Here is a 25689-nt window from a genome sequence, read left to right as displayed (position 1 = left end):
ATAAAAATAGACAAAAAATAATATTGTTTGAAAGTGTCCACAGTTGCAAAAAAGCAGTGTAATTTTGATATTCTCTCTTTTAAACTAAGATGTTATAAAAAAGAAGATTAAATGAGGTTCTTGCATACTTATTCAATAACAGGTGTTTTCAGTTCTACTCTTTAGCCAAGGCTTCATCAGATCTGCCATGGGTGAAGAACCCATTTTTGAAAAGATTATCAATGGGGGGGGGTTAAAAATAGTTAGATGAGGAAAAACATGGAGAGAAAAATGTTGTGAAATAGAATTACAGCAGGGCAAATAGGAACAAATTAAACTGTATTGGGAGTGCTGGGATCCATGGGGATGTTTGGAGCATGGACCAGTGTGGATTAAAAGGTAGCCGCTGAATTAGGGCTAACATTGCACTTCATTAGCTTTGTACTTAAAACCATATAAAATCACCTATGGGGAGATTAGCCAAGGTCCTTTTCATATTCAATTTGTGAGATGATTGATGCTGGTCTTAGGGCTGTGGCCAAACCCATAAGTGACCCTACTATCTCCTACATGGGTGTCTGGGTTCACCAAAATGCTAGTAGCTCATTTTTCAGTTATTTTCTTTAGCAATTAAGAGAAAGAACAAACAAAAAGACTGATGCTTTGAAAAGTGCTGTAAATCAAAAATGAAAGCATTAATTTGTATAGTAAGATAGTCATTACCAATATAAATTACAGAAAAGTAACATGACTGCCATTAGTAAGAGAACAGGGCAAAATATGGAAGGGATAAATGTGCATTAATTAAACAGGAAATAAAAAAAGAAAAAGAAAAAAGAAGAGGAACCCCAATAAAGGCATAAAACAGAGATGAGATTTCATGTGTCATGTTCATATCATATCTAGATGATGAAGTTAGTATTAAACAGAAATAAAAAAAAATGTAGACAGGAATTATCAGCACAGTGCTATGCTATTGTATTCTTTGTTTTAGCAAATGTGCAATACACAACAAAGTAGTATTGCTTTGCACATTTCATAGGAGTGCACTTTGGAGAAACATTTTTCCATGTTTAGGTATGGTATTTTGCTTTGCACTTTATGATGATGGGGAGACAAGATACAGCATCATAAAATAAATGTGGAAAGCAAAGTTGACATTGTACTACTTAATAAAAAATGCTAGGACAAACATTTTTAGCAGTATGGTGTAATGCCATAATACACTTCTGCTCAATAAACATTAAAATAATAATTACTTTGCATATTATATATTAGTGCACAGGATTGGGAAACATTTTCCCAAGAGGAGATGTAATATTTTTCTTTGCATTTTACGTTTATAGTGAATCTAGACAGAACACTTTAAAATGAATGAGAAGGTTATGTTTGACACTGTACTGTTCTGTTCAGTGCACATCATCAGCACATCACTATTTCATGCTGACAAGAATATTCTGAAATATCTGGACAGAGGGATACAAAACTGCAAGTAGGGTTACTGGCTAATATATAGCTCTGCTTTAATACTTATACATAGAAACAAAAAATGCCCAATAATAACAAATAGGTGATATACGTCTGAGAATCATGTGTGTGTGTGTGTGTGTGTGTGTGTGTGTGTGTGTGTGTGTGTGTGTGTGTGTGTGTATGTGTGCAAGTGCACATGAATGATTGTGTGTGTGTGTGTGTGTGTGTGTGTGTGTGTGTGTGTGTGTGTGTGTGTGTGTGTGTGTGTGTGTGCATGTGAGTGTGCGTGTGTGTGTGTGTGTGTGTGTGTGTGTGTGTGTGTGTGTGTGTGTGTGTGTGTGTGTGTGTGTGTGTGTGTGTATGTGAGACAGAGAGTGTAAGGGAAAGGGGGCAAATGGTGATATTATGTCATGATGGTTTGGGACACCACATAACATTTTTCCTTGAGTTTTATTTTCTCCTAGGCTTAACCAAAACAATCAACAAGTCTGTGTTTGACACTGAGTGTGGCAATTAAATCAGAATAAAAGAAATCAGTTAACATGTATTCCCTAAGGAAGAATTTTGCCAGGACTGTGTGCTGAAATGCTACTATTCATTTAGTTAGATGCAGCTTTCAAATAACTCAAAAAAGTTCTTTTTAGTTTTTTTTTTTCCACTTCTTAGATTGTCTTGCAAGGCCAGAACTCCCCATCATAAAGAGAATATAAAATGTCTTCCCAAGTAAATGAAAGCAGCTATAAGGACCTGCAAAGCACCCCATGAATGTTGGCTGGTTTCTGAAGTTAAGGATAATTATGAGTCCTTTTTAGCTATGCTAAATAATTAAGATGCAGTTTCCATCACTGATTTGAGTATGGACTTATGTATAATTCCATTTCTACAGATATTGTCAACATGTGAGCAAATAACTTTGCTGTGAATGTCTCCTTTGAAACTATCATCAGTACCACAAACATTCCTAAGTCACTTTCCTCTCCAAACATCTCAAAGGATAATTACTTAAAGCACTCTCCAAAAGAAAGTAACAGTTCTTCAGTGGGTCTTGACAATATACTGTGCTGTCCAATAGTGTCAAGTAGGATCTTGCTGAACCCTTCTAAAAATGTTAAACTTAATCTTTGCCACAAGATAGGCTCTTGAGTCATTACACACTGTGGTGGTGATCTATAAGGGTGAAAACGTAATAACGAGGGGGGTTGTATTAATGGATGCCATTGACTATGAAATGAATATGTTGGACATTTTAAATGATGAAAGTAAGTACAGTGTAGTTTCCAGAAATTAGAGTTTTATTGCTTATTCTAAAGTGGACTACTATATTAATGATCATTTTAGCAAGGTGGAAGCATTTCATTACATGTGCATGTACAGAAGCCCTACATTAAAAATAAGAGTGAATGCTGAATGTGCATATATTGTACAAATCTAAAGGGTAACCAGGTGGGAATACTCACTCACCCTAAGCATATTCATTGCAGCTATTGATGGACTGACAACGGAAGTCAGTAACGTGCTAGAGAGAATAGGAAACAGGGAATGTTAAAACTCCTATATTTGTAGAAGACTGGATTCTAAGGGCCAAATGCATAGACAGAGCAGTAGGAAGACTATGGCAGAAATTCGAGGCCTTTTAACAAACAATTAAGACTATAGTGCAAACTATAACAGCATGAACAAAGAAAATGATGATGGTGGGAAGAGAAAGAGAGATGAAAAAGCTGGAATGCAACAAAGGGGATATTCTAAGGATATCAGACATGCCAGGTGTAAAATACTTTGGATTAGATATCTTGGGCAGCAGAAAAGACCTGACAGAAAAACTACAAGAAGATATTGAGAAACAGAAGTACCTACTCCAAGAGCCTGTTATTCTTATCAATTGGGAGTGTATTCACACCTACAGCCAGTTTTGATCCCTGGGTAACCTCCAGTCATACTTGCTTGAGCCAGCCATTGGGTTCTCATAGAAGTACATGAAATCTTCTTGAATCCTGTAATACTTATCTTGCTTCTTAAGAGCCAGTGGCTGCAAGTCCATGCTTGAATATGCTGATTCACAGAATCCTCCAGTACCAGAAGCATGGTGGGACCGAGAAGGATTTAGGCTCTTCTATGCTTACCTACCAGGTATAGCTACTTCAACTCTGATAGTCTTTGGAGTCTCACCTACAATAATCCTGTATTGGGTGACACCAAATACACATCTTCTGGATGAAAGCTCAAGGACATTTTCTTTCATAGGAGAAGACACCCGATGCAAAATATGCCAGATCTTCCCCGTCTAAGTTATAATCCAGAGAATCAGAGGGAAAAGAATATTTCCTATATTTTTTTTTTGTAAGATGAAAGGGTGCTCCTGGAACAGATGGAAAGAATTATCTTAGAACTTTTGTATGCAGACAAAGGAAATCTTTTCTATTACCTATCCCAGTGTAGTTTAGTGAAAGGTAGATGTTGTAGTCTTAAACTCATAATTTTCGACACTGGGGCTACTGCCATTGATGAAGTTTTATCTGTCTATGCAGCTTGCCTTTACTTAGCCAAAGTATTTGACATTGTATTCTATGAAAGAATCATGAATAAGGCCAGAGATCTAATGGTAAATTGAGATGCAATAATGTGGGTTCACATTTAGCTACATGGTCATTTGCAACATGCAGAAATAGGATGTTTTTTATCCTCACCATCACCTGTCTTTGCTGGAGTGTCTCTAGGCTCCCCTGTTACCAGTGGGGTCCTTCAAGACTCTGTCCTAGAGCCACTCCTTAGGACATGAGGGTGAGTTACTCAAGGAAAATACAAAATGAAGGGTGGGGGCTCTAGAGATATATCACTTGCGAGGGGGGTGATGTGTGCTTGAGGCAAATTACACAAGAAAGAAGGAATATGAAAATATAACCATTTATAATGACTGAAGGGTGCTATCAAAACGGAAAAAAAAACATTTATAATGATTGAAGGGTGCTATCAAAACAGAAAATAACCATTTATAATGATTGAAGGGTGCTATCAAAATGAAAAATAACCATTTATAATGATTGAAGGGTGCTATCAAAATGGAAAATAACCATTTACAATGATTGAAGGGTGCTATCAAAATGAAAAATAACCATTTATAATGATTGAAGGGTGCTATCAAAACAGAAAATAACCATTTATAATGATTGAAGGGTGCTATCAAAATGAAAATAACCATTTATAATGATTGAAGGGTGCTATCAAAATGGAAAATAACCATTTACAATGATTGAAGGGTGCTATCAAAATGAAAAATAACCATTTATAATGATTGAAGGGTGCTATCAAAACAGAAAGAAGAGAAGCAGGAAAGTGCAGAATAGAAGGAAAGCAGATAGAGACACAAATCAAGATGAAATGAGGGGTACACAGCAAATACAGGAAGATGCTGAAAGGAAAATGCAGGTGAGTGATGGACATCCTAAGATCAAAATGGGAAACAAAAAAGAACTGTAAATGTCATGGAGAAGGGTGTGAGGAAATCTGGGGATTAACTAGGATATGCCCCTAATGTAATAAACACAAAACAGTATTCCCCAGATAGTTTTATATCGCAGGCAGATTAAAGAAGGAAAGTAAGAAGAAAGAAACAGGTGTTAGACATGCAAGTAGGGAGAGGCAATGTTAATCCATCTTTTGAAGTTTCAGTTTAGTAAAGAATGTGTACGAAAAGGCCATCATTTGATTATGATTCAGTCTTTGTCTTATTGCACTAACACAGCCTGGACAGGTGATGCCACAGTAATGTCCCAGTCTGTGATTATAAAATGCAAGACAGAAAAGAGTGAATCAGAGCACAAATGCTGCATGTGAAGCTCTGTTATGCATGCAAATAGTGGCAGTGAATATGCAAATACAGAATCTACATGTATCTCTGCTGTTATTCATGTGTCCCTGCTCATCTCACATACCTGTTGGAAACATTTATAGTGGTATTTGTGATCTTCCTACACCCTGTATGCTACTGTAAACACATTTACTATAGTTAATAACCTGTTGCATCTTTCCCTGAGACATGAGAAGGTTGGCCACTCCAGGACACTCCCCCAGATATGATACCTGTGCCTTCATCACTTCCATACAGAGTCAACTAAGAGTGGACCCTCCAGTGATCAACCTCTGCACTATTCTGCTGCATGCCACATTTGCAAATTGGTTTGATCATGTTGGTGACATGCCTCCGACATTGCTGAGTTGTGCTTTTCTACCTATCAAGGGCACTGATCATGAACCCACTTAACTTTGACTCATATCTCCTTGATGTAATCCCAGAGAGGCCTCTGAGTGCCCCGTCTCCCCAACTGGTGGCACTCATGTCTCAAGAGTGACTGTAGCAGGATAGCATTCTCATCTTGGCTGAAATTGTCCAAATCCTGTATGTGCCCCCTCCTGAGGACACAATGACATACATAAAACAAGAAACACAGCTTTAGATAGAGGACTGCTAGGAATAGTAAGCTAGTGATTACAATCAGTGAGTTGTCATAAGTACACATTAATGCTGGCTTGAGTAGTAATAGGAACATGGGAATATGCCACAGAAAATCTATGCTATAGACAGTGGAGTACTCCGATGGTATAAAACAGGGGTAGGGAGAGATGTGCATGTATACAGTAAGGGCGGCTGTCACACAGACACTGACAGAGATATACAGATGAAGAGTAGACTTCACAGAGAGGATGAGTATTGGGCATCTTTAGGGATTTAGGTTATACAGGGGTGCTAGGTTATGATGTAGGTGTTATGCATGGGGAAGGATATTACAGGTGCAAGTACAGCCTATATGTATAGGGATAGGCAGACCTGATATTCATCTGCATTCCCACAGCTACAGTGGAGATTTACAGTGAGCAACATATATTAACTGTGGACTATATGTACATACAAGTTGCAGGTAACCATAGTAGAAGTTAATTTATGCTACTATACTATTTTCCAGGGTAAGAGCTCACATGTACAATGCACCTGAGAAATACATTAGGTACATAACACCACATGCCTCTGATATGGCATGTCTGAGGGTTTATATATAATGGTTGCACATGTACTACTCACAGTTCAGATGTCAAAATTCCAGTGTGACTCACAGGCTAGTTCCTCTCAAGTGTCCAGATTTTCGCAGAAATTCCAAATTTTTACTCAGTATTTTTGGTCTGTTCCTCATAAAATTATGGTTTTCTGGCAAATCTTTGAGGATTGATGTCAAACAATAGACAGAAGTTTAAGTTTTAGACTTCATACTCTTCAGAAAATTCATGTTAATGCAAAATATGTTATTCTATCAACTTTTAAAGTTTGTAAGAGCAATATTTAAAAATTGTCCCTATTTTTCGGACTTTGTCCCCCCATTGTATATGGCTTAGTCCAGATTTCTTGGTCTTAGAGGTTGAGAGGTATTCAGGCTACTGTTTTGTTATACATGATCTTGTTAGTTATGATTACACAACAGAGATTTCCTTCCTGGTGTGCTATGGAGAGCAAAATTGTTTTCTTTCTTCTAAACAGCCAGCTCAAGGATCAGTTACTTGTAGTCCACACCATAAGAAATAGCATGAAATATACAAGCATGATAACTGAGGGCATCTTCTGTTTGTGTTCAGCTTTCATGTTTAATTTACTCAATTTATTGTTTTTAAAGTACATTTTACAAAACATTGACTGTTTGCATTCTTATCTTAACTACTATACAACCAAGCAATATGTTTCACTTCTGTTTTAATTAAGCATAACTTAACTGTAAATTGTGAGTGGATGAGAAAAGCAGATATTTTTCCTAACAAAAAGACAAATTTTGCTTTTTGGAGTAAAACTGCTGTAATCCATCCATCCATCCTCAACCCCTCGTTCCCATTTTGCACATAGGTAATCAAACATATATTATAATTACCTATTCATATATACATATATATATATGCTTAAAGCACTTTGGCTTCACCCCCAATAAATATCAACCACTATATTAAATTAACAAATAGTAAAGTTCATAGGTTCATAGGAGATTACTAGGCTAACAGCTTAGCCTAATCAATATAACCCAATTTTACACACCATATGGCTCCTAGGGGCAAGAGAACGGCATAGTTTTGTGCCAGTGAATTGAATATCTTACAGATTCCCCTGTCCATAAGGGACACAGATGCTACCCCAGGTGTGAATTTGCGATTCCCCATCCATTAGTCCAAACTGTGTTTGAATAGGGCCAGAAAAGGGCTCTGCTTCATGTGAGTAGGAAGCTTCTTCCTAAGAAAGGGCAATCTCAGAGGGGGTCCATATTACATCATTGAACATTTCTTTCGGCAAATACTTAATCGCCGAGCTACAATCGTCAAAATCCCTAGTCAGCGCACACCCCATTCAGCAAAGGAAAATTCATTGAACTGTTTTAGTCGGCCAACACTGGGAAAGGAAACATTTTTTAAGGGTTGGGAGGGTGGCCTAGTGGCTAAGGTATTTGCCTTACAAACACAAAGTGCAGGGTTTGAGTCTCACAAAGGATAATTGGCTAGGCTTAAAATGGCTCGCAAGGGCAGTTAGCCTAGTACTAATCTATGAACATATTTTCAGGGGACTACATCCCTCTGCCCCCCCCCCCCACACCACTTGCAAATTAAATATACCAACTCTGAGATCGCACTACAGTGACATAAGGCATAATCACGGCCAGTTAGCATGTCAATCTCACAACATTCTTTTCAGGATGCCCAACTAAACAGTTTAATGAATTCTTCTTCACTGAAGAGGGTATTTGCTGAATAAGGATTTTGACGATTGTAGTTTGCAATTAGGTATTCGCTGAAAGAAACATTCGACAATATGATATAGACCCTCTCTGAGACACATATCTGTCTCTCCAGCATGTTTTGTTTGAGTCACTGACTAAGTTTAGATCCCTAGATCAGGTGATCCTTGTGCTGTTTGACTTGCAGTTGTGTAGCAGCTCCATCAGGGCTGGATTTGTGAGTGTCTTGTACATCAGGCATAGATCACCCCTTAATAGTCGGTACGAGAGAGAGTAAAGGGATAGGGCTTTTAGCCTATCTGCATAGGGCATGTTGTTTACACCCTGTCTTTTCTTTGTCAGGAATTTCTGAGGTTGCTCTAGCTGTTGTAAGTGCCTAGTCTAGTACTTGCTGAATGTAACATTGTACTCAATTACTGGTCTAATGAGGGTTGAGTGCAGCAGAACTATAATTTCCTTGGATCTAGATGCCATAACTTTACTTATAAGTTGTGCCACACAGAAGGACTTCCTCACCAGTGTGGACACATGATGGTCAAAGTTCAGGCTACTATCTATCTGGGAACCTAGATCTTTCACCTCTGAGTCTACTGTTAAGGATGTGGCACCGATGCTGTATTTTGAGGAGGTATTTCACTTCCCAAAGGGTATGATAATTCATTCTTTTGCATTTAGTTTTAGGCCATGGTTCTAGCACCAATCATTTGTCTGATCCTTGCAGTCATCAGCAAGCCTTGCCATCCAAAGGCTTTCCAATTAGCCTTGACCTAAGAGTACTATATTCTTAATAGGAGTGGTCACAGCACTGGGCCCTGTGGCACACCACTAATAACTGGCCTCTTGCTGGATCTATAGTCACCCACTTTAACCACATGGTCTGTCTTTGAGACAATTAGCTATCCATCCGGTGGCATAGGGATTTACGTCCAGTTTTGTCAGTTTATTTATAATACATGGGTCAGGGCTGTGTCAAATGTCTTGGTCAGGTTGAGGTAAGCAGTATGAACTGTTTTACCCTCATCCATGGCCTTAGTGAACATATCAAAGAAATCCACCAGATTCAATAGACATGACCGCACTTGACAAAGCTGAATTAGGTCAGGTCTGGTGTTTGGAGGTTTCCTATGTCATTATTTATCAGGTCCATGATTATTCTTTCCATGGTTTTCCATATAAGATCAGTCAGACTTATGGGTTTGTAAATTCCAGTGTCAGCAGACAATCCCCCTTTATACAGAGGGATGACTTTTGCTGTCCTCCATTCTACAGGACAAAGCCAGTCTAGAGGCTGTGGTTAAACAGAGATCCTAATTTGTTTGATAAGTCCTGATTTAAGCTGTTTAAGAGGCTATCTGGTATATCATCAGGCCCTACTGAAGCCATGTTTTTAGCTTTTGAGAGTGCAGTGACAACCTGTACCTTGATGATAATTAGTGGTGGAGTGGCGAAAGGTATTTCTTGAGGGAGAACTGAGGGTGATGGGGATGTGAAATTTGAGATGAATTTGTCAGCCAGCAAATTTGCTATTTCTTTTAGATGAGTATAGGTGATGCCATCTACAACTAATTCTGAACATTGCTGGGTGTTGCCCTAAAGACTGTGGACATGATTTGAAAAATGCCTTATGGGTTATCCTTAGCTTTGGAGGCTATTTTTATCTCAGAGTCTGTTTTCAGAGACTTGGCTAGTTCTCTGATTCACTTGTTTAAACTAATGTGGAGCTTTTTGCTGTGTTGTGCACATACACTCTTACTTCTTGAGAGGATTTTCTTTCTTTTGTTGTACAACCTATTAATACCAGGGGTCCACCAAGATGGCTTGGTTTTGCACTGTGACCTGGGTTATTTTGGTGTGGTACTGCTGTTCCAATGCAGTTGTTTATATGGTTGTACAGGGCTTTTGTGTACACCTCTACATAGATTTATGTGTTTTCTGGATGTGGGGGAACTTGGAAACAAGCTATGCTTTACCTTTATAATGAGTAATTTACTTTAGAAAAGTTCTTAATGTTTTGGGGGTTAGGTGGGGTGACTAGTTTTACCCTTATTTCAAGGGACATTACTTTGTGATCTGGTCTTACCAGTGAGGGCATCACACTTGGGAGGGTGCAGCACCCCCCCTGTATTTGTGTGTACCACTTCTGGGATATTTGTTCCCCTAGTGGGAGTGTAGACTAGCTTCTCCAGGGGATTCAAATTTTCAAAGTCAAGAAATCTTTGGGCCTGCATTTTAGTGCTCATGTATGTCTACCAATTAAAGGAGGTATAGTTAAAATCACCCAAGAGTATGGTATTGGGCTGGATAGCAGCTCATTCTAGTAACTTCAGGTATGATGTATGGGTTTTCTGGTTCATGGTGGGGGAGCTATAGCTAGTACAAATATGGTAATAGATTTTCCCATGGTTAGATGGACCTGGAGTAGCTCAAGCCTGTCAGATTGTTTGACCAGTCTTGAGGTGAGCTTCTCCTTTATGTAGAGAGATATATCTCTGCCTTTTTGCTCTTTCATGTTCATTGAGTGATTGGAATGTATGAAAGGTGTTATAGCCATGTACTGCCAGACTGCTTTCTGTGGCTTTGAACCATGTTTCAGTAACTGCACATACATCAGTGTTCTCCAGGGTGAGGAAAGCTTCCAGGTAGTGCAGTTTCTTGTTGAGACTTCTATCATTAAGAAGCAACACCTTTAGCTTGTCCTGTGTAACTTTCATTATGTTGAATGTTTTTTTTTTCTGTTTGACAATGTCTAAAAAAGGCACTATAGGGGTAGATAATGTTTTGGCCAATATCAGAATGCCTAGAGGTGACGGGTGAAGACCATCCCTGGCAAAGCCATGGTGCCTGTTAACCATGTCCTTCCAGGCTGACAAGTATTGGATCCCTTTGGAAAGACACCAGTAGCTAAGACAATTGTTAAAGTCAATCATTTTCTGCTGCTCAATTGGCATCATCCTTGGAAGTGGTAGAATGCTGCTCAATGTTACCTGTGGCACATACTCTGACAACACAATCATATCTCTTCATATAGTCCAAGGAGGTATGTCTCAGGTCTTTCATGACCACATAGTCTATAACTGCATCATACTGGTACTTACGGGGAAGTGACCTGAGTGCTTGTGTGAGCTGGTGAATCCTGGCCCCTTACAGGCAACTAACTGTAACCTTCCATTTATCCAGCTTGGTAAGAGTGACATGAGTGTGCCTCACAATTGAGTCTCCAATAACAAGAATATTGAGTTGTGGAGTGTTTTGCCTTATGAGCATGATAGCTGAGACACAATGAAATGTAGCTTTATGTGTTGTGATAGGAATTGTCTTGTTTGTGTGCACGGCGAGTTTCTGAGGACTGCACATGTGAGGCCTTTGAGATTTAAATAACTTACATGTGAGCACCTCTGCATATGTGGGTCTATGTGTGTGGTCCTTTGCAAGTGCAAGTGTGATGTGTGTGTGAGTCACTGACAACCTGTTTATTGCTCTTTGTATCTGTATATGAGAGTCTATTCTCCAGTATCAATGTATAACTGCAACCGTCACATTCTGTATTTGTCTATTTGAGAATTAAATGGTTTTCAGTGTACATAAGACAATTGTTACATTGCTTCAGTATGCCCATATACACCAAGCTGAATGTAGATATAGTAGGGAAAGCACCCATCCATGGTTGCAGGTTCTAATGTGTGCTTGAAAGGATAGGAGTGGAGAGTGTTTGTAACTGGATGAGGGAAAGGTTCTTACTTGGTGTAATCTGCAGCTGACCTAACCAGCAATGCTGCCCAGAGCCAAACCAGATGCTCTCTGAGTAGAAATAGTCCTGGGTACTATAATAAGGTATAAGTTAAGGTAGACCTAAATAGTCTTAACTAAATGCATAAATACTGCTCACCACACAAACTAGTTGGCCCATGAGTAACATGGGGCTGAGGTAAAATTCCTAGGTAGTTTTTTATAGGGAAATTTCAGCTTCTGCTGATTGCATATATACAAAGCACCAGTAATTGTCACTGTGTGAAGAGCAGATTTTCACAAGTGCGAGGTTGCATACAATCAGAAAACAGATAGTTTCACACTAACTAGGACCTAAGTCCAATCAGGTACACAATGAGCTTTCCACTAGCAATTCCCAGCTCAGATAAGTAAAATCAGGCATTTCCTGCCACAAGAGTGCATAATTTGACCCTCTTAATGTAACATGACTGGTCTCGAGCCCAATTGTTAAGAAATCTCAAATAGATGTCTAATAATAATTAAGAAAGAGTATATACAATGTATTTCAGTCTGGAGCAGCAGCCCTTACAGCAGTTGAAAATGCAACATTAAACTTTAAAAAAGTGTAAAAAAACAATAAATAGTGCAGTAAACTTTCATACTATAATGAAAATAAGGAATGTTTCCAAATGTTTGCATCTGTCCAGGGAACTGGCAAAACAAGTAGCTCTGTGCAAATGTGCTGAGTTTATACCAGTACTAGAAATACAGAAAACTGACTACTGAGCCCCTTAGCCAATAAAACCACTCCTTTTTGTATGCTTCCCAACTCAGACAGACCAGGTAAATGCCTACTGACACTAGAGGAATAATCCCAGTCCTCCTAAAATAAGTAATTCAATATAACAGCAGTGTACTTTAAACAGTTTATAAAAGTGTGATTATTCAAGAAAAGTATTTTACTTTGTAGAAATGAGCCAAGAGCCACACAATTGTGTAGAATTTACAAAGGCACTAAAAACAAGGTAAGCTGATTAATAAGCCCTCCAGTCAATAAACAACTACATGCAGGAATGTCTAGTGTGACCCCCAACCTATACAGACCAGGCTAACACCCACTGCCCCTAGATGGAAAATCCACTGTCTTCTTGGTGTAAAAATACAGAAAATAGATAGCAAGAGTATAAAAACACACTACTTTATCCAACAGCTAGTCGGATAATGAATTCAGAGTAAGCAAATCTGTAGAACAGACAATGAGAGGCAAACCACACTTTTTTTTCAAAATAAGCACAAGGAAAGGCAAATAATTCAAGATATAAACACCAGTGTAGAAAGGGAGGAGAAAGCTTAATTTACAGTAAGGCTGGGCAGCTTAAAATCACCAAGTTAAAAAGCAACTCAAAAAATGAAAGGGTAGGAACATAACCAGCAGGGAGTCATTAAGAGTGCTTGTAGTTTTTGCAGGCAATTTGAGTATCACTCAAGAAAAAATTAACAAAGATTCCTTTTCTGGGCCTGTAAGATTTTTTTCTACTTCCTATCCCCAGAAGGCAGAAATGCAAACAGCAAAGAAATCCTCTTAACTCAACTTAAATACAAGAATTACATGTCATGTCAAATCAAATTGCTTGCTAATTTATTATTACATTTTCATCAATGTGGGAATATGACTGGCTTCCATTTAAACAGAGAGTACAACTTTTACTTTTACTCTCTTCAACTTCAACTTCTCAAATTAGATTATTTCCCATTTTCTACAAGTAGACTACTACTAGAACCACCACCTACTGCCTTAAACATGAATCCTATCCAGTCCCTTCTTTCAAACATAAGTAAAAAAAATCACTGCTTTAACCATAGCTTCATTTATTTCTCCTAAGATTTGGGAGTTATTACCTTCCAAACTAAACAACTTTAACTTGTACCCCAAATGTTGTGCTGACTAAAAAAAAACTCAATAGGAAGCTAAGTGCACATACTTTTACAAAAACAAAATCTATAATTTAATCGCTGAACAAAAGCCATCATCATATCCAGTCCCTTTTTCTCCTACATGTACAGAACTTCTTTTCTTGCTCATTTAGCATGTCCAACTGCCTTGTGCTGCGTCCCTTTTCCTTAAATGCTATATTTATGTAACATGTTTGTAGTTCAATTTATGTGGAAATTTTATTCTTTCGCAGTACAAGCAATGTGATCATTTGGTGATAGTCACTACATTACTACAATTTTGTTTTCAGTTTTCTTCTTCATTGTATTTTTGTTCTCTACCTGTTTTGTAACCATCAGGCTGGCCTGAAAAAGTCTTTGTGGACCATTGCTCTACCTCAGATAACAAATGTTAAAATAAATAAATAAATACATAATTAAATAACCTAACTCAATAAGTACAATAAAGTAGACTTGGAAGGCACTGCATTAAACCACAGTTCTATGAGGGACATTCTGCCATAGCCCCATGCAAGCAGTGTTTATCATGAGATGCTTATTTACCTGGAGCTATCCTGGATGCCCTGCTAACATAACTTTCTTTGTACCATGTATCATATCTTCAAAAGATAACATTGCCATTATAGCAAGATGCCAACTTGTCAGAAAATCTGTCCCTTTCTGACTTCTAGCCTGCTCTGTTGTTTGCCTTACTTTAAAATCATAGCCTCACTCAATTATAGTCTTTATTACTGCTTGTAAGGCAGAAACCTGCACAAGGAGTATTTAAAAATAGAACAGGAATTACCTTCTTAACTCCTAATGCAACTGTCTTTTTAGGCCGGTGTACCCTGGCTCTATACTGCCAATTTCTATCCTATGCTGTTACAAGAAGAGTAGGTTGTGTGGATTGTGACATAGCAACATCTTTGTGTCTATTCCTTACCTCCTCTTCAAATCCATAATTTCTCATTCTTATGCCCTTAAGTTCTTCCTTGCCTACAACATATGTCTCCCAGAGATTGCCACTCCTCTGGAACAAACTCCAAATTCACATAAAACAGAGCTCCTCAATGACCCCATTTAAGTGTAACTTAGACAACTGGATGGGAGACTGTAAATTTACCTGTGGGGTGTCAACTTTGTCCCTCATGGATATGATCACTCGGTTCTGATCATAGACTCTCTCTGCAAATATAGACCATACAATTTGGTCAATAAGGGAACAAGGGTATAACATGGCTAGGCTTATAAAGGCCCTAGGGCCAATAGCCTAGTAACCTCCTATGAACATTTCCTTTTCCTTTTACCTAATGCCAGTCATGCTAGTGGCTTGCCATCCTGATCTTCTCTGCTTCATGATTCTCTTTTTTTCCCACCCTTCAAGTTTCTGAATTTGCCAGTGAAACTCCATATTGGCTATGAAAGGCTTGCCACTTAATTTTCCTCTGTGGGAAATAAACACATGTACTTAATTTTGACAAAAAGAATCAGGCATTGGTTCTTGTGGTGAAAAATTTCCCAGGTCAAAAATTTATTATGATTACCAGTTAAAAAGCAAGCATAAAATGTCAAAAGGCAGACCAGAAGTACACAGAACAAAACCATAATTCCATAAAGAACACCCTGCCACAAGGGACACGCAAATACCATTTTGCCATAAGACACCCCCACTAGTGTCCCATGCCATTTACCATGGACATTCCAGAGGGATCCTCTTCAGTGCAATTTATTTTCACCAAGCATAATAAATGGGAAGAGAAGAATGGCTATCCTTGTAAGAGGAAAAGCTGTCTGTGCTATAATTCTCCTCTGAGGCTTGCAAAATTACACTTCCTAAGCTGATTCATGCATACCATTGGATCATTCCCTGAAAGACCAGTCTAATGTCAAAGATGAAAATGTGTAATAGCAGAAGAAAGCAACCTAACTATGCCGTTTAACCTGATATAGTTCATTTAATCATGTTGCTTTTCAACAAACTCTGATTAGGCAAATTCAATTATACAAATGGAAACTTGAAGGAAAGATTATTGTTTGTGCCGGAGTCATACGTAATCATATTTATTATAAGTAACTTTAAGGCTAGAAAACTCAGTGTAAGTTATGAAACCTATAAATGCACAGTTTGCATTTCAGGGCTCATGTGATGAGTCACCACTGAAAATTAACTTGATCAGATGACAGGATACCTTTTCAGGTGCCCCATTTGAAAGACAGTGAAAAGCTCCACATTCCTAACAATGGAAGATGATATTAAAAACATGTACTGTTACAGGAAGATCAATTTGGGCTCAGCAAGATTTGGATTGCTTCTAAAACTATATGGACCTACAAAGCTGATATAAGTATATTTTTTGCACTTGCTCTGTTTCAGTGATATTCAACACTTTTGTGCTGCATTTATTTTCTCGAATTTATCACTGTTTTTCAGCCTGTACAAGAAACTCCGTCTGCATTTTACTGTACTGCTCTTAGGTTGTCTTAACAGTATTCTGATATTTCCTAACCTCCTCTGATACTGCAAAAGCTGTTCTGAGATTGGTAGAGTTCTCCTGAGGTTACCAAAATGTTTCTAAGTTTTGCAAAATTTTGTGAGTTGTGAACATTTCTCAGGGTTAGTGAACATATTTCCATGGATTCCTGATATTGCAGAAATTCTTGCTTCTGTTGTAGAGCATTTGTTACTGCACATGAGCTCAAAGCCAGTTTGTTTTACATTGGGAGGGTTCTTTCACACTCTGGTGAGAGTAGAGAGCTAGATTCAACCAATACAAGGTTGATGGGTTGTGTTTTAATGTGATTGGCCTGAGGGTTTAACTATAAAAGTCTTTCATCCTGCTGGTATAAAAGCCTCCTGTTTGCAATGCGCAAAAGCGGTTCCCTGTGCTTTCATATAAGCAAATCTGTCTGGTTTAAAATACTACATAGGAAGTACTCTCCATACTGTCCCACTATTCAGAGCTGCTCAAAGAACTGCTGGTTTGTGCAGAGGATGATGCCACCGCAGGTCAGCTAATAGTATACTACTAAACACTCTCACTTTGACCTGTAAGTGACTCTCCATTACTCCTTCCCATCTCGAAATTGTGTTTCTTTGCCTTCCATAGCATAAGCTAGATTCAGAACTGCTAAATCTAGACTGTTTGGTATCACTGTGCTCTTAAACCAGCCATCTTACATTAAGAGGACATCTCTGCACCCTTGTGGCAGAAGTGTGTATCTCAGGGCCCATCTGAGTTGGGGATTGCTGGAGAAAGGCTCAGTTTTGGGCTTTCCTATTTGCAGTTGTGTTAAAACTGTTTAAATGTGCCTGTATATAAGCCTCACATTTGCATGAGTTTCTGCTCGGTTTACTGAAACTGCTCAATGTTTGGCAACTTTAGCCAGAGGTCTGGAGTGCATCTACATTGAAATCCAAGGCATCCAATGAAAATAAAACTGAAAAATAAGTATATTTTAAGCCAGCACTGCACTTGGTTAACTGTTAATAATTGAGTTACTACTTTATTTTTGCTGTTTGTAACTGCTTTTTAGTTTGCACTTTGAAATTGTGTTTTATTGCCTTATACAGCATAGGCTAGATTCAAACCTGCTGAATCTAGACTGTGAGGTATCACTGTGCTCTTAAACCAGCCATCTTACATTAAGAGGGTCTCTCTGCACCCTTGTGGTAGAAGCGTGTAGCTCAGGACCCATCTGATTGAGGACTGTTGGAGAAAGACTAAGTTTAGGGCTTTTCCATTGGTAGTTGTGTTAAAACTGTTTAAATCTGACTGTACATAAGCCTTGCATCTGTGCCAGTTTGTAATCAGTTTACCAGAGCTGCTCAACATATGGCGAATTTAGCCAGAGGTCTGGAGAGCATCTGCACTGAAATCCAAAACATCCACTGAAAAAAATGAAAAATATGTATATTTAAAGCCAGCACTGCCCTTTGTTAACTGTATTTAATTGAATTACTGCTTCATTTTTACTGTTTGCTACTACGTTCAGCTAGCACACTTCCTTCCCAATTATCACATTCAGAAAAATCCTGCCACAATTGATGGGCAGTTTCCCATCATTTCACCTGCCAGCTTGATTGATATGGACATCTTGAGGCAATGTAACAATTGTTTCATGTATACTGATAACCATTTACTCCTAAAGCAAACTAACAACCTATGTGAGACATGCAAATATACTATGGAAATGGAGTCATTTCTCTTATGTAAACATTAACTAGACATCAAACAGGTTGTCAGCACACATACTTCACCTCTCATGCAGAACTCATCTCTCACACCAAATAAGGTCATGTCACATAAACCCACATACACAGAGGTACTCACTAAAAGCCTACCAAAAGAACAGAGAACTCTCAAATGCAAAACACCCACACTCACCATTAAGCAAAATGAAACCACTACACATATCAACACACACCCATGTCTTAACAAATAAGCCCCTAAGGAAAAACACATCAAATGTCTTGGTCATAGGCAACTCCATAGTGAGACACACAGATGTCACCCTCACCAGACTTTACTATGAGAAGGTCACGGTCAGCTGCCTATCAGGTGCCAGGATCCAACAAATCATGCATGCACTCAAGTCACTAAACAATAAGCACCATTATGACTCTGTCATAGTCCATGTTTGAGTAAATGACTTGAGATGTATCTCTCTGGACTATATGAAGAGAGGCGTGATGGAACTCTCATGCATGTCCCTAGCCCTAAGCAGTATCCTACCCTCACCCAGGATGATGCCACAGTATAAACAAAAAAATGATTTTTCAACAATTGACTCAGCTTCTGGTGTCAGTCTAGGGGATCCAGTATCTGTCAGCCTGGGAGGATATTGTAGACAGTCCTTGCTGCTTTGCTAGTGATGGTCTGTACCTGTCCCCCTAGGCTTTCGAATACTGGCAAAGGCCCTTGTCTCCCCCCTTAGCGCCTTTTTTAATAATGTCAAAACAACAAATTTTCCAATGTAACAAAATCTAATTGAGACAAACTCAGCATCATACTGCTTAATGCTAGGAGTTTAAACACAGAGCTGCACTTCCTGGAAGCACTCCTCATCTTCGAGGATGCTGACATCTGTGCTGTTACTGAAACATGGTTCAAAGCCACTAAGAGCACCCCAGCCATGCAAGGCTACAATGCCTTCAACACATTCACTGAGCATGAAGGAACCAAAGTTGGAGGTGTATCCATCTTCATTAAAACCAAATACACTTCGAGACTGGTCAAACAGCATGACTCTCTTAAACTACTCCAGCTCCAATTACCTATTGGGAAATTACCATACCACATCATTGCTAGCTATAGATCTCCCACCATGACCCAGAATAATCAAACCACCTACCTAGATTTACTAGAATCCCTTGCCATACAGCCCAACATCTTAGACATGGGAGATTTCAACTATCCTTCCATAGAAGGGGAGGAAATGAGCAAAACACACTCACCCAGAGGTTCCTGGACTTTGTTAGCACAAAAGCTCTGGAACAGATAGTCTGCCATCCCACTAGGTGCTCAAAGGTTCTTGACATAGTACTCACCAACATGGAGGTCACTGCATTTCCCCATGTGTAATGCCACCCCTGGTTAGGTCAGACCACAAATTATTCTCATTTGAAGTAACTACTGGAACTGACACCCTCCCATTAAAAAAAAAAATTATAAAAAACTTTACCAAAGCTAACTACAGCCTACTAAGAGATGGCATAGAAAGCTTCATACCACCCTCAATCACTGACATCAATGATCACTCTGCAGAAGTGGATGCAAATGCCCTGTACAAACACTTAAGTGGCTGCATAAACTCTGCTGTACCTGACTGGATCAAAACCAGGTCTTACCATAAAAACAAGCCAAGATGTTCATCAAGTACAAATAATTATATAACAAGAGGATAAAACTGTTGTCCAAAAGCAAGGGGGATATCATTCTGCAGAAGAAGAGTTCCCTCCTAAGCCTAAACAAGAAAATCAGAAATCATGTAAAATCTACTAAAGCAAATTATGAAACTAAAATCACATCCTTAGCCTAGGATAATCATAAGGCATTCTTTAACTACATCCAAAGTCTAAAATGGAATGCCCAGCTATGTGCCAAACTAGTTGTAGATGGGATCACTCATACTATACTGGAAGATATTGCCAACCTGCTAGCTGACAGATTCTGTGCAAACTTCACCCCCCTATCCCCACCTACCATATCCCAAAGTATACCTGAAACCAGCCCTCTGCCTAGTATCTCTAGAGAACAAGTCATCTCTGAACTCATCAAGGCCAAGAACATGGCCTCAATAGAACTATATAATATCCCAGGTTGTTTACTAAACAATCTAAGCCAAGACCTAGCAGACCCACTTAGCATTCTGTTTAATCATAGCTATAGAATGGAGAACAGCAACAGTAATCCTCCTGTACAAAAGGGGGCCATTAACAGACCTGTACAAAAGGGGGCCATTAACAGACCCATAAGTCTAACCTACCTCGTCTGCAAGACCATGGAAAGAATTATCATGGACCTAATCAACATGGACATAGGCAACCTCCAAATACTGGACCCAACCCAGTTTGGCTTCATCAAAGGTAGATCATGCATATTAAACCTGGTAGACTTCTTTGAGAATGTCACCAATGCTGTGGATAAAGGTAAGACAGTGCACACAGCCTATCTCAACCTTGGCAAGGCTTTTGACACAATTCTTCACTTTGGCATCATTGAGAAACTCTCCCAGAAAGAGATTAACCCTTATGTTACTAGATGGGTAACTAACTGACTCACTGACAGAACACACTCTCTGTCAAAATTGGTGACTACACCTCCATCAGTAGACCCATCACCAGTGTAGTACCACAGGGGTCTGTGCTGGGCCCTTAACTGTTTGGCATCTATTTCTCAGAAGTCCAGGTCAAAGTAGATGACTTTTAGATCACCAAGGTTGCTGATGACTGCAAACTGGTAGAAATCAGTGAGTCCCCCAATGATGTCAACATATTCCAAGAAGGGCTAACAAAAACAAAAGATTGGTGCCAAAGCCATGGTATAAAAATAAATGTTAAAAAATGCATTATTATTTCCTTTGGCAAAATGTAATTCCCTAGAAATTACAATACTGACAGCACCTCCCTGAGGTCCATCCCAGTGGTGCGAGACTTGGGAACACAGGTTGACAGAAATCTGAACTTTGACCACCAAGTTTTCACAGTGGTAAGAAAAGTCCTCCTTGTAGCACACCTCATAAGTAAGGGCATAGCATCTAGGTCAAGGGATGTTATAACTCCACTGCACTCAATGCCCATCAGACCACTAATAGAATATAATGCACCCTTTATCACATACCTCATCAGACACATGCAACAGCTGAAGAGAAGTCAGAGGTTTCTCACTAAGAAAATACAAGTACTCCAAACAATGACATAAATGGACAGGTTGAAAGCCCTGTCACTTTACTTTGTATCTTATAGGGTACTGAGAGGTGACTTGTGCCTGGCCAATAGGGCAATCTCCAGTCCTGCTATAATGGAAATGCTGCACATCTGCAAGTCATATTCCACAAGAGTCACTCACTCTATGGATCTCAACCTAACTTGTGACATTAGAACATGCTGTAAAGACAGATATGTTTCCCAGAGACTGCCACTTCTCTGGAAAATACTTCCTATTCAAATAAATCTGGGTGGCACAGTGGTCAGCATTGGTTCTCTGTTTTGATTCTTGGCTGGTGTGCCTTCTGTACAGAGCCTGCATGTCGTCCCTATGTTCCTCTGGGTGCTCCGGTTTCATCCCATATTGCAAAGACATGCATCTGCAGCATTTCTCTCTGGGCCTCTGCTGAAAATGGGCTCTGTCACAACTGGAATTGACTAGTAACCTCCTATGAACCAGTAATTGGTATAGGGTATAGATGGTATTTATTTAACTTTTTTACTGGCAGATGCCGCTATGGAACCCTTGCCAATACTTTTTGCCTTAGATACCAAAATGTTTTCCATAACCTTCGATTACATTATCTTTATTAAGTATTAAGATCATTTGAATTTGCTGAGCATTGGGCTGAAACTCTGTAGAATCTTTATGAGAGTGCAATAACAGATGTTAAGGTTGGTCATTTTATCTCTGATTTTGTGACAAATGGTAAAGTCTTCAAACCTGGTGCTCTCTTTCCCCCTCTCCTTTCTGCAATCTTCATAGAGATATTAATGTGTGTGTGTGTGTGTGTGTGTGTGTGTGTGTGTGTGTGTGTGTGTGTGTGTGTGTGTGTGTGTGTGTGGTGCGGGGTGATGTTCATATAGCAAATAGTTTTTTTCTGATGGCATTCTAATCTTTATGCGATCTACAGAGCAGTCACTTTGCTCTCTTTTGGAATTGTAGAATCTATAGAGCTCAATTAAGGGCTATTTTATTAATCAAGATTAAAAAGAAACATCCACAATGAAGTAAGAGCCATCAGATAAAGTCAGATATATCTTCCCATGTCAGTGGTCTTTTCTCCATATTAGATACTTAAGGACTGGCATATCAAGTAATGCAGTCATAATGGCAGAGAGAAATTGCAAAGTCAATGTACAAGAGGCTAAACTTCATTTGCATGATTGGGGGCAGTTTGATATGGCCTTTGGAATAAAGAATATTGTCTTTGTGCTTGTCTCTTTTTCTTAACCAACTATATAATACATGTGCAATTGGCCTAGTCCCTCAAAAGCTTTACTTATCTCATTGAAGGATAATGATTTTAGGGGTAACTTTGTGGCCAGCTAAAGTTAGGATGAATGAGGTCTTCCACTGGGACCTATGTACTCAGAAGGACTTCGTCTACTAGATTTTTGTGTCTACATAAGGGCTGCTGATTTAATGGTTTGGTTACTTGGCAAGACACAAGCAGTTGTGTAAACTGTACAAAGTTTCATTTTTTTCTGTGGGATGGCTAAAATCAGTAAGTAGATACACATCAGTTGCATAAGCTTAACAATCATAAGGCCATGGACCCTTTTTTTCCCCATTTTCAATATTATTTTGAATATTTATATCTCTGCATCCAGAACTGAATATTGCATGGTCACACTGGTATAGATTATGATTACTAAGAAATTTCCGTCTCTTCCTAAGTGAGGACACGTGGTCATTCCTGGACTTAGTGGACAAATTTGGCCTATCTGATAAAAAGACTTTTATAAATGTTTCCAGTTAAGGCGCATAATTTCTTAAGTCACTGACTTATTCAAATAGTATTAATGCAGTGTTTGACAAATTTTAAATTAGTGATGATTTTTTTTCAAAGGAAAAAAATGGCTTTTTTTACTGAAGCGCTATGAACAATATTTTGATAAAGACTTGAATTCTATACATCATTTTCCATTTTGTTCTGTTTCTAGATTGTGAAAGGTTTCTCAAAGTACCTGCAGGTTAAATTATTGTGTGGTTTGATGGACCCATGTGGTTATTTTTCAGCAGCCTTTCAGGACCTCTGGGGAAAAAAAGATGGGATGCAGTCAGGAATGTGAAGATAAGTAGAAATGTATCTGCTTTTAAAGATAAAGTGAGCATTTTGCAATAGCATATCAGTCACTGGAAGATACTGCACTTGTATTTGGGGCCCCCTATAGATTTCCCTGCATGTCCCCCCTCTGTCCTTTAATATTGGCATTGTTCCCAGTTTAAGCTTAGCCCTTGTCAGCATAGCTTCTGTGCATGTCCTAATTTAGTGGATTTTTGGACTGGGATTGAAATTAAGCTACAAACAATCTGAGATCCAGGTGTAATGATCAGTAAGGAAATTGTGATATGTCAATTGGGGATGCCTACAGCGGTTCTTAGTAAACAGAGTACAATTTATTTATTTATGTATTTATTTTTTGAGACTAGGGCAAATACATTACATGTAGATGGAAGCAATCTAGTCTACCAACCCTTCAAATCTGGCAGCATAGGACTGTTAAAGAGATACAACAATTGATAGCTTGTGTCAGTGCTCAAGGGATGGGATTTTATGTGCATATGCAATTGGCTAAATCATATTAGGATTACATGCAATAACTGAATTTGTCTAGTTGATTATAAGCTATGTAAAATGGAGAAAAAAAAATATATATATATAGATAGAGAGATACATATATATATATATATATATATATATATATATATACATACATATATATATATATATATATATATATATATATATATATAGATAGATATATAGATATGTATATATAGATTTATAAATACATATACATATACATACATGCATAAGTGCTTTGGTCTTATGAATAAATCACAATTTTAGGTCATGCTTCTAAAACAATGAAAATTCTCTAGGCAGGTTTAAACTGTCTTCTAAAATATTTTTATAACCCATCTGCTTGACAATTACCCTTTTCTCCCTTTATCTGGGAGATTATGCTATCATTGTAATGCCCGGTGATTAGAAAGAGAAATTGTTCAATATTTTGATTATTATAATAGGCTGTGTATACTAGTGCATCACTATGGGCATGTGTGTGTGTGTGTGTGTGTGTGTGTGTGTGTGTGTGTGTGTGTGTGTGTCTGTGTGTTTTGATTCCTGTAAATGATTAATAATACCAGATGAAAATTACCCTGATGTAAATAAATGGATTAAAAATGACATCACAGTCATCATGTTGACAAGTAACAGTTTTCTGCAGCACTGTGTCCCAATGCAAATTGATAAGTAGTGGCTATAAGGAATATTAGATTGACAGTGCAGATTATTAATGCCACGAGCTGCTAATGAGCTGCTTCCTGTGTTATGGGGATCGATCTCTCAGCCTCCACATGCCTAACTGTGTGATTCTGAACAAGTTACTTATCCCAACACTCATTTCAACATTACCCCTGAAAAGGCAAGAGTCTACTGGGCATATCTGGTTAACAAATTAAAAAAAAAAAATCAGGTACAACATCTGTAAGATTCATGGACATTACAGTAGCAGTATTTTCTAGAAATATAAATAGAGTTTAAGTGCAACCATAAAAAACAAAAACATAATTGTAGTCTGTTTCTTTACAGGTGTGGAGCAACCTTAAATAAAATGCATGACCTATTAGTCCTTTTGAACAGCTGTGGCAACTTTTGTTTCTACCTTGTAATATTCCCAGAAAACTCAGCAATGTAAAATAGTGGAAAAATCTGAGGTAATACATAGCAAAACATGAAGTATCAAGCATAAAAACATGGACAAACATATTGTGTTGGCCTCTGTTTCACTTTTACACTTGATTTACTCCATTTCTTTACATTAAACAGCAGCTCTCTGTCATGTTTTTCTAGTACACAACCAACAAACCATAAGTTTCACTGAAAAAAAACATACTGACTAAGATCCCATTACTAAGTAAACAGTAAGTACCAGGGTATAAGATGTGAACAAAATGTTTTAGAAATGGTCAGCTAACAACATCTGTACTCACCTAGACTCTACAAGCTAACACTGCAAAATAAGTAACTAAATCAATAACTAAATAATGCAAATATTTGTCAGATTTTCATAAAGGTATCTGTTTTACTCAAGTATATATATATATATATATATGTATGCATATATACATATATATATATATATATATAGAGAGAGAGAGAGAGAGATATATATATCGATATATACATATTTATATATTTATATACGCACACACACACACACACACACACACACACACACACACACACACACACACACACACACACACACACACACTTGTATATAAAGTCTGTCACTATAAAAGAGACAAAAATAAAAACTGTTCATCAACATGGTTCTTAGAATTCCAAATCCAGGTATATTCACATTAAAACATATTATCTTGAAACAAAGTAAACA

Source organism: Protopterus annectens, chromosome 4.part0 (genome assembly GCF_019279795.1).
Source record: "Protopterus annectens isolate FY-2018-M chromosome 4.part0, PAN1.0, whole genome shotgun sequence".
Taxonomy (NCBI): Eukaryota; Metazoa; Chordata; order Ceratodontiformes; family Protopteridae; genus Protopterus; species Protopterus annectens.
Note: the sequence above shows the minus strand (reverse complement) of the source record.